The following is a 16,269-nucleotide window of genomic DNA, read 5'->3' on the forward strand; positions in this document are numbered from 1 at the left end:
AAAGGCGGCCTATCTTGTTTAGACAAAAGCCATTGAGGAGCTGACAAGCTTGTGCATGGAAGGGCCCAGCATGGCTCGGAAAAGTGAGACAAGCGGGGGAAGAAAAGAAGGGTGTATCTCTGCACGACTATAGGCTGTGCCACGCTGTAATCTGGACTCTTTTTAAAAGCCATCTCTCGCCGTCAGGATCGGGAGGTTTCTCTCACGCTGAAGCCGAGAGCGCGGAGACGGAGCCTTTCAGAAGCGCTTGACTTCTGCCACGGTGGCTGGCCTCCACTATCTGATAGCCTTTCTCCTTTTACACGGTGGCCTTTATCGGCCGGCTGAATGGAGACAAAGTGCCCTTACCTGACCTGGAGCGGCCCTCCGTGTTCTCTTTACAAGACTGATACCGAGTCAGCGAATAAAGACTCCGTTAATGAGGGCGTCGACCAGCTGAGACCAATCACAGAGGGATCGATGCCTCGCTTATTATTTCAGCTTCTTAAATATGAATATTGTCTTCTGTCGTAACAAAAGAACTTCTTTAGCCCGTGAGTCACTGAATTTCAGCTTTTTCAGGCGTTGATTGTGTTGTGTCGCGTACAGGACGGAGCGAGGACATCACATGTTTTTGTCCTCACTGCACCTGGAGGCCTCAAAACAACAAATGTTTTATGTTTCCAGCTGAATGTTAATCTGCGGTCGTCCAGACTCCTGAGAAACCGCTATCGCCAGAAAACATCTGTCCCGGCTCTAAACTTCATGGACAAAGCTCAGATTTATGACGTGGACCGACATTACAACAAAATGTGGTCTCAGTGACTCATCATGGTCTTCGTCTCTAAGTTGACGTCCTGGAAAAGCAGCTTTGTGCTCTGACCCCGAAAAAGAGTAGCGAGTGCAGCGGGCGGTGACGGCGTTGGCAGAACTCTCTGTCCTCTCCAGCCTGGAGGCGAGCTTCATTTCATTAGCAGCTTGACTGAGTTACCTGTCGCTCCACCCAAACACCCGTCAGATGACCTCCAAGAAGACGTCTAAAAGTGTCACACCTGACCTGCTTATGTCCAAACAGTGGAAGAAATCATCCAGAGAGCCATCGTCACTTGTAACGCAATAATAACCAAAACAGATCCAGTTGACATGAAACAATCCATCACATGTGCTCCTCCTCCTCCTCCTCTTCATCATCAAATTCCACCTTGCTATTGAATGACAACAGATGGAGAGTCATGTGATCACCAGCAGGATTCATCCTCTGAGGAACACGAACGTTTGAATCAGTCGCCGTCTTGTATTTTTTGGAGATATTTCAGTCTGAACCAAAGAGACTAAAAAAACTCCAGAGTCCAGTAGAAAATTAAAGACTGTGGAGATGTCGTGGGTTTTTGACGAGACCAAAAAGACGTATAATAATGTTCACAGAGCGTGACGCGTCCACTTCCTGTCTCCACACAACCAATTTCAGACATGGATTCCCAAAAAAAACCCCACTGGCATTTGACATTCACATATAAAGAACAGAGTGGGAGACGGACCGGGTCAGAGCAGGAACATTTCCACAGGGTTTTTTTCTGGTTTTAAACCAGAATCAGAGACCGCATGTGTCATTAAACACCAACGAATTACAGTTGCAGTAATTCATCCAATATTTTAATACATTACAGATCATTTCACAGGTTTTAATCTAAATATCTTGGCTTCACTCTGACGTCTGGCAAATGAAATCGCCGTACGTTCCTAATGTTGACGTACAATTAAAAACACACATTTCCATGATTGAGGAAAGTTCCTGTGCACACAAAGGTCTGTACGTTTCTACTGAATAATCCTTCTTTATGATCATATGTGATTGGTTAAAGCTGCTAAAACAAGCCGCAGAGGTTAGAAACATCAGGTGTTACACCTCTGAACACGCACGCCGTCGAGTTTTCAAATCCAGCTGCGGCCGCCGTCCCGGCACAAACCCCGTTTCATCTCATTGTTTCACGCTGCGTCTTCGTCCAGCTGCTGTTTTTACTCACGTTCACATATCAGCGTCGTTAACCTCAGCAGCAGCAGCAGCGGCGGCAGCGACTGTGTGGCACTCTCAGCGTCCTGACAATGGATTGAGACGATGATTGATGAATACTGTATGTGCAGCAGAGCCATTCCCAAGCTCCGTGTGCAGGGATTCATTTGGTCCATTGTGTGGATGCGGAGCAAGGAGCCTGTGAGAATGTAGAGCTGATTAATAATGTTTGTGAAGGACGCTGTAAAGAGAGGCTACTCAGGTCTCCTTACATGCTTAGAGGGACATTTAACAGCTTGAATTATACATAAATTATGTACACCCACTGCCCCGAGGGTCTGCCCCTCACAGCCTGAGCTACAGCAGCGTTTGCTTTAACTTAATCTGCAAAAACTAAAACAGGGAAGAAAAAGTACAAGTACACTGTCAGAAAATGACTTTGAGAGATGTTAAAGAAGTTAAAAATCTAATATTGACTGTATTTTTGCATTTAAAGTAATTTTATATCAAAAAAACCTAAATAGTGATTGTAAAAGTACAAGTTAATGTGTTTATTTTTAGGCTAAAGGACTTACGCCACTCAGATGCACGGTGAAGATTTGTCTGTAGGAAATTTAGTGCAGTAAAAGTAAAGGTTAATAACTGAAATAAACTCTTATTACTTTGGAAGCTTTGAATGTTTGCACCATGTCAAACAGGAGAAGAATCTACTTATTTGGACTTTTACTGCCACTAACTAAAGAAGTCATGTTTGCATGACGTGAAAAAGCCTTTTTTTGATTTCCAGAACTCTAAAGAACCTTCATGATTGTGGGTTATTTCCCCACAGCTGTTTCTCCCAGTGAACCAAAGCAAAATCAGCGTTGTTTGCAGCTGAAGGACGATGACGAGCAGAAAGTGAAGCGATGTTTGATGTTTCTCCTGAATATTCAAGGCTGAAATGTGTCTCTGTTTCCCAGGTTGGCAGCGGTTTGTGGTCGCGGGTTAACGAGAGTCAGCAGAATCTCCACAGTGGTCGACCGCAGTCAGTCAACGATCAGTGAGTACCAGCATAACACAGACGAGCAGTGGAGGTCCCACCTCGGCGTTACCAGACTTTGACATTTCTGAAAACATTCGTCACAGGTTCACGATCCCCGTCAGAGACGTTTGAAAGGGGTTCAGGTTCCGCTCCGTCTTTTGGTTGAAACCGTCCACACTGACGTGTTTGAGTGGAGGATTATCTGTCCCACTGCGTTGGTTTAGAGAAGGCTTTTCCTTTCAAACTTTTGTTTTCTCTGCCGCGTCAGTTTTAGCCGCGAGCCTCGTCCACGCCAGGACCACCACCACGAATCCCAACAGAGCATTGGTCACGCAGAGTCACGTTTCATACGCGCGTTCACACCAAGGTCTGATGATAGCTGAGGACAGAAAACATCAGTCAAAGTCAGCGTTCATGGTTGCTCCAAGGTCCCGCCCCATGAATACACTTTATTACTAAACTTTCATCATAAAATTATAGGTATACAAACCTCTTTATTGGTGTTTCAGTCAATCAAATGTAGGAGTATTTCATGTACTGAGCATAATCTTATCAAGTGTCATCCTGGTCAACCTGGAAACTCCAGCTTTTCCTCTGATCAGATGAAAACCTGATCAGAAGCAGAATGTGATGGGAATTTCAAAATTTGAGAAAAAGAAACAATGACAATGTACACGACATCATTTTCTTTCTTCTGGAAGTCTGGAAGTTCAAACCATCTTCTCCAAGGAGAAGAGTTTTAATCTCGTTTGATTTCACTTCTGAAATCGCTGATGTTATTATTTCTTCCCATCATCACAACCAAGATTTGTATGTTTGATGCTAATAGTTGTGACACCAGGAAATAAGTGGGAGCGAGTTAAATGTGGTTTTTCACATAAGTCCAGCTGCCTCGCAGCGTTGTGCCAGCAGATGAGTCACAAACACACTAATGTCATTAATGCAGAGTACATTTAAGCTCTTTGGTATTTTCCTGCACTTTTGGGTTGTAAATACGGACACAAACGAGAACCAGACTCAACATTTCAAATGGTTTTATAAGCTTGACATTTAAAAACAATGGTCTACAGGGAAAACAGAGGCTTAGAAACCCCACTGTGAAGTTTATTTTGTAATGAGGAACTAGATTAGAGCCAGAATGAGAACATTGTGAAGGGAACAAGCACTGGGAAGTCAACTCTGTGACTGACTGTGGCATTGAACCACACATGATGCTCTGTAGGTGCTCACCTGTCCTCCTGAGCTCCTTCAGCTCTCTGGAATAACGAGAAAACAGGAGCTTGGACTTGCATGTGAACCCCTATGATCACGTCTGCTGCTGTCAACACCCCGGGCCTTGGAAATGGGAACTGGACCAGAAAGACAAAAAGACAGCGAGGGGAGGATGGAGGAGAAGAAAGAGGAGGGGGAATCATAGGGGTCGAAAAAAAAAGGGACTGTTCCAAATAACGACACAGTGGGGAGCACTCATGTTTGACAGTTGGATGATACCAAGGAGAGACCTTGTCCCACCTCCAGCAGGGACGGGTCCACACCAGAGTGACTGGATCAAGTAAAAAGGTCCTGGCACGAGGTACAGTGTCCGTCAACGACGTGAAGGTCGTTCCGTTGTTTCTTCATGTTGACATCATCATCAGACACCAGAGAAAATCCTCATCTTCACTATGATGCTGATCACATGATGCTGCAGCGACGTGTCTGTTACTGACACTGACAAAATACAGGAATATTGATAAGTCAAAGAAATGTCATCAGTGTTTTATGTTTCTGCTGCGAGGACTTTCCAACCCCCGTCCACCTCTGTCTGTCCTCTGTCCATCTTCCATCCAAGCTTCATCTGTCTTCAGTCCTACTTTCATCCAAGCTCCATCCATCTTCTGTCCATCCAACTTCTGTCTATCTTCTGTCCAACCCCATCTGACTTCTGTCCAAACAAACACATGTGAAGCCACCTGTTAATAAAACACCACCTGATGGTTCACCTGGAGAAGATGCTGATGTTTGGACCTTCTGCGGTGACCCGGGTTCAGGTCTGGCTCGTATTTCTTTGCTAATCAGGGCAAAACATGGCCCAAAAATATGTGAATAGTTTATTTGTTTTTTGAAAAAGGTTCTGGCGTAGTCCAGGCTTTCATCAGTGCGATGATAACAGATGAGAGGTTTCTGAAGATCTGTGATTATTGAAAGTATGATTTGGTAAATCAAAGCCAGGACGTGTTGAGAAGAAAAACAATCAAAGCACGAGCACAGCTGATTTTCATTCACCAGTTTTCTTCCCTGCATCAGCCGTGAATGAAGCCCATGGTGTGATGAGTGACGTGGCGTAGATTCATTCACTCTCTTTCACAGGATAATCAGGCATGAATGTACCGTGCAGTATGGATCATATCACATGTGTGGGAGTGGGGGGCGGGGGATGTGTGTGTGTGTGTGTGTGTGTGCTTCTAAGTACGGGCTTGTCCAAACATCTTGTCCAGCCCTCTTCTGACAGCGGGATTAGAAGCACCTGCCATCGAGACAAAGGCAGGCCTCAAGCCAGATGAATGAAGTGCCACTAACTGCAAGCTCCGCCCCTCACCATGCCCCCCCCCAGCCCTCGCTGATCCTCATCTTCTCGACTGAGAGCCTCAACTGAGGGCAGATGTAATGAGTCAATTCAGCTCTGAAGGCTCATGAGGAGACGTCACCGCGAGGCCCAGAGAAGAGTCCGGAAAGAAGGAAGCGAGAGGAAGAGAGTGCCTGTGGGAAGAAGATAAAGCTCATACATTTAGATCTGGTTTGAATAAATTCAGGTTAGTTCTCTGCTCACAAAAGCACACACAAGATGAAATCATCCAAAAATGTCCTCGGGCCTCATGGCAGCAGAAAGCATGGCTGCCAGCAGGGACATGTTTGTCTCACTGCTGTGTGGGGACACAAAGTCTGTTTAACAGTAAAATAACTGAAGTCTCCCTTTAAAGACGAAGTCCATGCAGGAGGTTCTGTGTTGATGTGACCTCCATGAACCACACAGCAGGTTGAATGTCCTGCATGTGTGAAATTGCTTGTTCTGTAAAAGAGATTTTCATAAATTATGGGGGGAAAAGATGCTGAATTATCCCTGAGCGGAGGATAAGCCTCCTTTAACGCAGGGGTGAGGGAGGTGATGGAGGACGAGGGGGATTACAGGAGGGGAGAGCAGGGGGACGGCGCCCTCGGGGATCTTTCTCCTCAGCGCAGCAGGACGCTTGTCTCCCGCTCTGTTCCCTGATTGAGAGAGCGACCGGGAGGCTTCAGGGCTGAGGGGACTTTGGCCACGTCCAGTCAATCTGCGTCAGGGAACGAGGACGGTGGAAAAAAGATGGACACAGGATGCACAGAAGCTGGATGTAGACCTGAGAGAGGTTTAACTAAAGCTATAAAGATCTGTCTTAAAAGGTTGGACAAATCTAGACAAAGTTTGGACACATCTGAAGGTTGGACCTCTTTTCATGGTTCTTGATCTGGAAGATTTCCTGAGCAAATGGCAAAGTTGCCAAACAAATGCAGGCAGACGACTTGAGCTGATGGACGCTGTCTGTGGACACCTGAACCACGTCGTTCAACTAAACATTAATAAAACATGTTTGTTTGATTGAAGACCCTGTGAAGACAGGATCTCATAAAGCAGGTTTTGTGATGTGGTTTCTTTGTTTCCTTGTTCACTCACTCGTCCAATCAGCGGCGCTCTGACGTCCGCCGCTATTGTCCGAGCGTCGTCTGGAGATGCTCTGGAGTAAAAAGGCCGAGTCATCATGGAGCACTTTCACCTCAAATCTTAGTGTGGTCCTGTTGTTCCCTGTCATTGATTTTGGCCTCGGGGTCAAACAGTGACCTCTAAAACCCTTTTGTTTGCTCGTCAAGGTTGAAAAAAACGTCAGGAAGGAGCTGAAGTGACAGATCCTGGAGACGTGGAGGAGACTGAACATCCTTGGGAAGTTTTTTTTCTTTTTTTCCTCCTCACTGCTAACCTGGTTTCTGGCTGCTGATGGTGGTCTATTTTTGGGGGGAAGAGGGGGCCGCTGTTTTATTTTGGATTCCTGGTGGCCCGGCTGCTCAGCCCCAGGTCTACGATAACCCAATTTGAGTTGACTTTGCCCGTTCAGGGAGAGCCGTGGCCCGGGGCTACGTACTGTTATAATTCAAGTAATACAATGGAGTCAAACAGAACCCCATCTACACACACACACACACACACACTCTGCTAATTCAGTTCATTTCTAAAGCTTCAGGATCAGTCACAGACGGGAACTTTTACTTCATTTCTTATAAAGAAACATTGTCCCATTGAAACGTGTCATTATTAATCAGCACTTGTTAAAAGTGACAGGTGTCCGTCCACACACACACTTCCTGTTTCCATTCATTTAGCACAAACAGAGAAATAAGAACGTGCTTCTTGCTCTCACAGTGTTTACCATCTGCAGAGCACTCGTCGAGGTTTTACTCTTTGGTCTATGGTATCATTATTATCATTATTATTATCATCATTTGTTAATTTCCCCGAGGGAACCTCCCAAAGGGATTAATAAAGTCGTCTGTCTGTCTGTCTGTCTGTCATTATTATTATAATATTCTATCTCTGGTTGCAGTTTGGTTAAAGCTCATCAGCGGTGATTTAAAACAGTCTGAGACGACGGCAGCGCGTCACAACTCCACACAAACTCCTGTGGTTTCTTTCTGATTTGGGGAAAATGTTTGGACTAGAAAACTGTTCAAAAAGTGGTTTGATGTGAGGCTCGCGTTCATCTGGACGAGCAAATATGATGACGCACTTCCTCTCAGTTTCAGTCTCAGCTCGTCATCGCTGAGACGGAGGACGGAGACGTGGGAGGACTTCCTGAAACATCGTTTACTGTATTTACACTTTTTTGTGTTGAAAGTGTTGAAAATCTCATGGTGTTTTGTTGTGTGTGTTTGTGCTGCGCTTACATTTCCACATCTGAGAACGATCAGTGTTTCCACGGCGACCAGGTTGGGCGTGTGTGTGTGTGTGTGTGTGTGTGTGTGTGTGCGTGCTGGGAACTTGATGCTTTATTGAGGGGCTGAGATGTGCTTGCTCAGAGCAATAAGCCATTGTTTGAGTTGGCACGGCGCGGTGCACCCCGCGGTCTGTGCCATGAAAGGCTTTCTGTTAGATGCCCGAGTGCTTATTGTTGGAAAAATTGTCCCCCGAAAAATTAGCATAGAAGAATCCAAAATGCATAATGTTCTGCAAATGACAGCTGCTTAGCTGAAACAAAGGAAGCAAAATGGCTTTTGGTTGCGCGGCACTTGTTATGGTAATGAACCCCCCTGCCCGCCTTTATGGGCTGCACCATACAAATCATGGATCCTTTTTTTTTTTATTTTGCATTGTTGTCGTGCGCGTTCTTTATCGTCAACCTGAGCGTCTCCAAGTTCCTGTAATTCATCTTTTCTCATAAAAAAGCCATTTGGAACCTGTTAGAGTCTGTGAAACTGTGACCAAAGGGAACATTTTTACATCCAGAAAACTCCAAAAAATAGACATTTCAAGTAGAAAAGTGATGAGAATGAAGCTGAAAATGTCCTCGTCATGTGAGCGCGGAACACCGTGAGTCGTATATGTAAACTTGACTCCCTGAGAAAGAAGCTTTGACTCTGAGAAAAGGTCCCAGCTCGTCTCTCACCAGGCACTGTTGCCGGTATTTAGTATGCTAATCTATTCTCTCTGCTAATTCACTGCCGGGGCCTGAGAAACAAAAAAAAAAAAGAGAAAGAAAGAAAGAAAGAAAGAAAGTGAGCAGTGAAAAGGATCAGGTTTCAGCAGCGCCGCGCGGAGCCTAATGACCGGCAGATTAATCATGGGACACGTGGAGCCGCCGACAACTTCCTGTCTCTCACTGTAAAACATCAAACATCTCACAGAGGTCAGAGGTCATCTGTAGATATGCAGGAGCCTCATGTAATCAATATCTGAGAATCAGTCACACTGAAATGTCAACAATCCAGAAGTCAAGTTTGTCCCCGAGACAAAACAAACGGTTGTGGAGTCATTGTGTAAATGTTTACAGAAACGTTCCCTCAGACAAACTGTTATGACTGAAATGGTTACGTTGTGAAACTGTTCTCAAGATAAATGAAACATTTCCAAACTCTGTGTGAGGAAACTTTTCCTGAGACAATATGCAGTGTGCATTCAGATGTTGTGATGTTTGAGATCACGTGACACCACAGACACTGCCCCGGTGCATTGTGGGATTTGTGGTCTGTGCATTAACGACTGCAAACCAGGACGATCTCAGCCTCCTTTTAGAAGAAGAACCTCTCAGACCAGGCGTTGCTAGTGTTCCGGGTGTCGGCCCCCGCTGATTTCCCACCCCGCCATAAATCGTGAGCAGAGCTTTGGAAAAGGTTCTGGAGGCGGAGCCAGGTCCAGATGATGACGGTTTCGGGAGATTCCTGTGAAAACATGGACGGCTCTGTCTCTGCCACGTTCACAGTGTGTCTTTATGCCAGTTTCGGGGCCTGTTGCTCAGCGCTGAAAGAAATGGGCAGCGCTCGCCTCTGGCTCTTTGAAAATTAAGCTGCCGTAGCACGCCCATCAGCCCATTGTCCGCCGAGCGGGGAGCCAGGCGTTTGGTATTCCCGGCACAGAGTGGCTCTAAACTTTGGCCTTCGCTGTGTGCATTAGGAACCCGGCCCACTGCCATTCCAATTCTCTCCCTCGCCTTTCCAACTCAATCTCGCGCCGTGCCCTCGCCGCTCACCCCCCTCCCGCCCCCCCCTTCCTCCGTGCAAACCGTTTGCCTTTTTGCTGGCCATCGCCCCAGAGGACATGTTGTTCCAGTTATGCTGCGATGTGGGAGACTTCCAGCATCCTGACACATCTCAACTACTGTCCATGTGACCCTGAGGCAGCAGACGGGCGAGAAGAGAAGCCATTTGTGTTTTCCTTTTTTGTGCCCCGCAATCATCAAAGCCGGCTCAGAGGCGTCTCACCTGTTTTCTGCTGAAAACGTCCCTTTCATATCAGCCCTGCAGCTGGTTTCTGTCGCCGCTCTCTGCCGTGATTAGAAGGCGGCAGACAATGTGACGGAGAGATGGTGATTTATTTACCCGACGTGACATCTCATCCAAACTGACAATGACACTTGTCCTCTGTAATAATGGAGGACACTGACTGTGTCTGTGGTGACATCAGGCCTGGATCTGTGTCCCTTTAGACGCTCAACAGTCCATAATATCCTTACAAAACTTTCATATATGTGACTAAACACCTGCCAGTTTAAATCTACGAGGCTTTAAGATCTCCTTCCCGTCTTTATCTCTCTGTCAGACAGACTTTTCCAACCGGACACTGAAGTTTGTAAACCACTCACTCTCCCACACCAAAGCCCATTGAGAAATGTGGCATTTTAACATCACACACACAGGAGTTGTTGATTCACTGCTGCCTCCATCACTGACTTCACATGTGGTTATTTGTGACTTCAGTGCTTGAAATCCTTTGTTCAGATTCATCTCAATGACACAAAGTGACCACACGAGGCAGCAGCAGACCAGCAGCTCCTGTGTCCCCGTCAGCTAAAATCACTGATTTTCTCTATGGACTCTGGTGTGGAAGAGTGAGTGGTTTACAAACTTCAGTTTCCTGTTGGAAAAGTCTGTCTCACAGTGAGATAAAGACGTGAACATGTTCTTAAGACATGGTAGACTTAAGCTGACATAGATTTTATGAGGTGCGTCTGTCTGTCATACAACCACATTTTAAAAACCCTGTTGTGGAGTCGTCCTCCTGTTTTGTTTACCTCCCCATGGAAGGCTTGTCCACATGCCTTCGTGCAGAGACCTGCATCCGTCAGTCCGCAGGAGACAAGTCCACATGACTGAGTGACACCGCAGAGCCTCGTCATGTCCAGGCGTCTTCATGTTTGTCTTCATCAGCTCAGCGAGAACAACACGAGTATCAGCTGCTTTGTAACTTGTTGTTTTAGCAGAAAACAAGCAAATCCCTCCCCTGTGTTGTAATGGTTTCTGTTTTCTGTGAGGAATTATGATCAAGACAGATCTTTTGATATGTTTACCTCAAAATGAACTGTTTCAGTGATGATCTGGATACAGAACCTTTGAGGGCTTTCTATCGCACTCAGCACTCAGGAGGTGTACTTCCTTTTTGTTTTTTACCAGCACTGATGAATATTCATCTAACAGCTATAGAGTTAAACTGTGGTGTTCCACAAGGCTCAATTCTAGGTCCGCCACCATTTTAAACCATTTTTAGTTTTATTTAGGCATTCATGACCTTTAGTGATTGGTACAGCTACATTTCCACTGAAGGGATGTGCGGCTACATAGTGGAGCAACCATTAGGAGGCTCTCTCTCTCTCTCTCTCTCGTGCTCTGTCTCTCTCTCTGTCTCTCTCTCTATCTCTTTCTCTTGCGCTCTCTCTCTCTTTCTCTCTCCCTCGCTCTCTCTCTCTCTCTCTCTCTCTCTCTCTCCCTCCCTCGCTCTCTCTCGTGCTCGCTCTCTCTCGTGCTCGCTCTCTCTCGTGCTCGCTCTCTCTCGTGCTCGCTCTCTCTCGTGCTCTCTCTCTCGTGCTCTCTCTCTCTCTCTCTCTCTCTCTCTCTCCCTCGCTCTCTCTCTCTCTCTCTCTCTCTCTCTCCCTCGCTCTCTCTCGTGCTCTCTCTCTCTGAACCTTGCTGTAATGGTCAAAATCCCTGGAGTGTAGGAGCGGAAGTCTAGTTTCTGTCTCAGATCCCTGATGAAATGTTACTGTGGAGTTTTTATAATCAATGCATTAAACGCTGGATTTGTGCTGAGTCAGCAGAGAAATGCCGCTGACTCATGTGTTCACCCAGGGGGCGCCGTGCTCCAATGGACGGCCTGTGAGTGATGGACAGAGCTGGAGGTGGAGACACTGCCTCACTGTGTTCAGACCACAGCCACTCTGTTCAGGCCCCATGGGGGGGCCACCGGGGGCCCCAGAGGCCCCGCAACAAATCTCCCAATTGTATTCCCCCCAAACGCTCCCCAGAACATGCCACATGATCCTTATCAGGCTGCCTTTTAAGTAAATATACACCCCGACATACATTAACATAAATTATCACAGCGCATTAGGCCGCGGCGGTGATTGCAGCTCAGACTGCAGCTTTATTTCATCACTAACTAACATTGGTGCTCCAGGTCAGAGCGCCATCGTCGTCTCTGCCAATGTTTGTTCACGTGGCCTCAGACGCCGTCAGACGTGATGTCACTCACTCATTCAGCTGTGAAGACGCACAGAACACAAGGAAAGCTCCATCTTGAACCGGTGCCATGTGTGTGTGTGTGGCTCACATGTTAGCACGTGCTATTACCAGGTCAGTCCGTGATCAGAAACAAGCCAGGTTAAATGAATGTTGGCACTGGTTTTATAGAAATACGTGGCTTTGAGTGAAGCAAAGGAAGAAAATAAAACACATTATTACACACATTTATCCTTTTATTATAAACCACAATCATGTTCATACTTCACTGTGTTCATTCATAAACCTCCACCGCTGCTCTTTATACACGTGGCTTTTGGTGGAAATGTTTAGAATTCTGTACGTATGTGCTCAAATACTGTTTCTACACATCGTGATGTCACCAGTTGATTTGTGAGCTGCCATTTTGAAGATTTTCCACTTTGTTCAGCGACATTTTGGATTTTTACAAGGAAAATTGATGATATTTGGATGAGACTGGCTGTTTGTTGCAGTAAAAACTCTGAGCAACTAAGAATTAAAAGTGTTTACGTCCTCGACTTTGATTTCCATTGCTAAAGTGACCACGAGTGGCTCATTTATCTCTCAGCTCCTGGTCGTACAGTTCAGAGCTTCAACCGCGACCACACGGCTCCACAGCCATTCAGCCAATAATCTGCTAAGTGTGTGGTTATAGAGAAAAATGATTCAACGCCAAATCCACACTAAGACAGTAATGGCGTTTTCGTACTCCTACACAAATTCGCTTAAGTCTCTTAATTATATGAGCGGTACAGTGTTTTGGCGAGCGTCTTCTTCAGTGATGAAGTCACTCATACCAGGAGATTAAGACACTGGGAGGCCCTGACCTAAAAAAAAACAGCAGCAGCAGCAGCAGCAGCAGTGCGGCTCACTGCTGACCCGTGATGAAGCAGGTGAGATGAACTGAGATGCCTTCACCTTACAGAGAGGAAAAAAGAGAAGAAAACAAACAGCCCAATCCAAACCAGGTGTGAGAGGAAAACAAAGCCGGGTCTGTGCGACAGAAAAGCTGCTGCTGCTCCTGCTGCTGCTGCTCCTGCTGCTGCTGCTCCTGCTGCTGCTCCTGCTGCTGCTGCTCCTGCTGTTGCTGCTTCCTCCGCTGTTAACGACTTTATCGCAGAACCACGATTAAAAATGCAGCAAAGACAGGAAGCGGCCGATTGAGACAGGAGAGCAGTTTGACATGAAGGAGGAGGAGGAGTGACGAGAAACAAACTCTGACATGGACCAGAACCTGCTGCTTTATGACCAGAGACAGCACTGAGGGTCAGTGAGGTCACTGCTTTTGACCAAACTGCACAGAAGCATAAACCTTTACAACCAATTTTTAGCAGTTATGAACAAATAATGTTGTAAACACCCTCAGATTAGCATATGTTTTAATAGGGATAATCTTGTATCTGTTTCCAGTTTATTATTATTAAGTTCTTCTGCTCACAAACAAACCATTTCCAACAAATTTGACCATGTAATGGGTCAGATTATGGAATATTTGATTGTTAATCCCACGTACAATCAAACTGTGTACATGCAGCAGAGAGTTTGACATGTGACTCTATTCTGTCGCTGAATGTGTTTTAAAAATGAATTTCTTCCACTTGCTCCGATCAGGTTTCCAGCCTATAATCTGTGTGAGATTAAGGTGTAGTTTCCTTGTTTGTGGTGTGACAGTAGCGTGTTTGTGACTCTTAAAGATGTCACAGCCACATCCTCCATCTTTGTTTAAATGTGTATAATTTCCACTGACGGTCACATGTGAGCCTCATAAAGTGAGAGGTTTGAAAACACGGCCCGGCTCTGTGTTTCAGTCTGGACTTCCTGTTAATACACTGTATGTTTTCAGGTGTTAGTGTGGATGTGGAGCTGAAAGTGTTGTGTGGATGACGCCTGCGTGGTTTCATGTTTCCATGTGAGACCACCAGCAGATCCTACTCTTACACACACACACACACACACACACACACACACACCACATGTTGCTGTGTCCTGACTGCGTCCACCCGAGGTAACGAGCTGGTTAGCGATTAGAGATCGAGATCTGGTTTAGTTTTCAGCGTGGACGAGGACGGCAAAACCTGAGGAACGGCAACAAGAAGCTCAGTGTGCTCCCACTCTCTGTACCCCAGCCCCAGCCCCAGCCCCAGCCTCAGTTTTTCCTCCTCCAGCGATCCATCAGGCCGAGCATGACACGAGAACTGCAGCCCCTGAATGTCAGGGCAATCAGAGACTCAATCACAGTGGGAACCACACTTCCAACACATGTGTGCAGGAGTTCCCCCGAGGGCCCCAGATCCGCACAACTAATGAGAGAGAATATGCGTGCCCCACAAGTACAGACCCGAGAGAGACCACGCCGCAGCAGCAGCAGCAGCAGCAGCAGCAGCAGCAGCAGCAGCAGCAGCAGCAGCAGCAGCAGAAACACCTTAAATCAGCCAAACTCCACTCCTGTTTCCTCACTTTAACCCTTTACTCAGAGACGATCAGCGACAGGAGCCGACCTGCCCAGACAAGACCTCTGAGCAGGGAAAAGCAAACGAGCCGGGGGAAGCGCGCTCAAACGAGACCGAGCTCTTAAATAACATTGATGTGAGCCTGGAGAGACACGTGGCCTGATTTAGATAATGGATGTCCCTGTTTTTTTCTTCCTCTTTAAATGACTGTCAATTATTCACAAGAAACATTTCAAGTGAGAACACAATGCTTAATTGGGAGTTACCAAGAAAAGCAAACTGTCCCTCATTGTTCCATTCTGCAACTTGCCTTGTCCTACTTTCCTCGGGCTGTGGCTGCAACAATGGAAACATCAGAATAAAAAAGACGTGCTAGCAGAGGAGGAGGAGGAGGAGGAGGAGGAGGAGGAGGAAAGGTGTGATCTTACAGGTATGAATCTGGAGACAGAGACAGAGAGAGAGGGAAGTTGTCTTCAGTGTCAGAGTTGGTGGTCAAGTGGAGTGTGTGTGTGTGTGTGTGTGTGTTGTCTCATTCTCGATGCTCTAATGCGTTTGGTATGTGTCTCCGTGTGTGACCTAGAAACACGGATCAGCATCAGGCTTAATCAGGCAACAAAACTCTACACGTATGAATGAGGCTCTCATTAACGGAGGTGGACCATGATGATGGTGATGATGATGATAACGATGATGGTCCGGTGACAAATGCTCACCAGATTAACCTCATGAATAATCATCATTCTCTCTCTCTCTCTCTCCACACCAATCTTCTTCTTCTTCTTCTTGCTCATGAATATTCATGAGTGGAGGACGCTCTTCTCTTCAGTGTTGTGGGTCAGTTTGTCGCGGTGATCCAGCAGCAGCAGCAGCAGCAGCAGCAGCAGCAGCAGCAGCAGCAGCAGCAGCAGCAGCAGCAGCAGCAGCAGCAGCAGCAGCTCAGGCTTAACCAACCATCTGGAGTGTTTAAGGAACATAATGAGCCACACCCCCCACCCTCCAAATAATGAGTTACATCACCGCTGACCACCATATTTAAAGAGATAATACCTGGAACAGCCTTGGCTGTCAGCAGAGGCTCAAGGAAATGAACGAAAGACTCAGCTCAGAAAATCTACATCGACATAAGTCCACGATGTCTTAAGAACATGTTCACGTCTTTATCTCACTGTTAGACAGACTTTTCCAACAGGAAACTGAAGTTTGTAAACCACTCACTCTCCCACACCAAAGTCCATAGAGAAAATCAGTGATTTTAGCTCACTGGGACACAGGAGCTGCTGGGCTACTGCTGCCTCGTGTGGTCACTTTGTGTCACTGAAGTGAAAGTGAATGTAGGATTTCAAATACCGAATTTTACAAAATAAGACATTTGAACTTCGTGATGGATGCAGCAGTGGATCAACAACTCCTGTGTCTCTGTAAAGTAAAATCACTGATTTTCTCTATGGTTTCTAAACTTCCTGTTCTAAAGACGTGAACTCGTTCTTAAGCTGATTTTATTTGATACGTCTTTTGTTAAGTGGCTAAAATGAAGTTTTGGAGGCCGAAGACTCGTC

General features: G+C 46.3%; 1 protein-coding gene across 2 annotated transcripts in view; it reads left to right on the forward strand.

The window, feature by feature from the left end:
- Window positions 1–16,269, forward strand: part of LOC131451215 (ras-related protein ralB-B-like) — a 130,313-nt gene that overhangs the window by 78,067 nt on the left and 35,977 nt on the right. For both annotated transcript variants that reach the window (XM_058622289.1, XM_058622290.1), the window contains one exon: window positions 2,950–3,029. The gene's annotated coding sequence lies outside the window, so the exon portion shown is untranslated. The remainder of the gene's footprint in view (window positions 1–2,949; window positions 3,030–16,269) is intronic.

This window comes from Solea solea, chromosome 2 (assembly GCF_958295425.1).
Source record: "Solea solea chromosome 2, fSolSol10.1, whole genome shotgun sequence".
NCBI classification, from domain to species: domain Eukaryota; kingdom Metazoa; phylum Chordata; class Actinopteri; order Pleuronectiformes; family Soleidae; genus Solea; species Solea solea.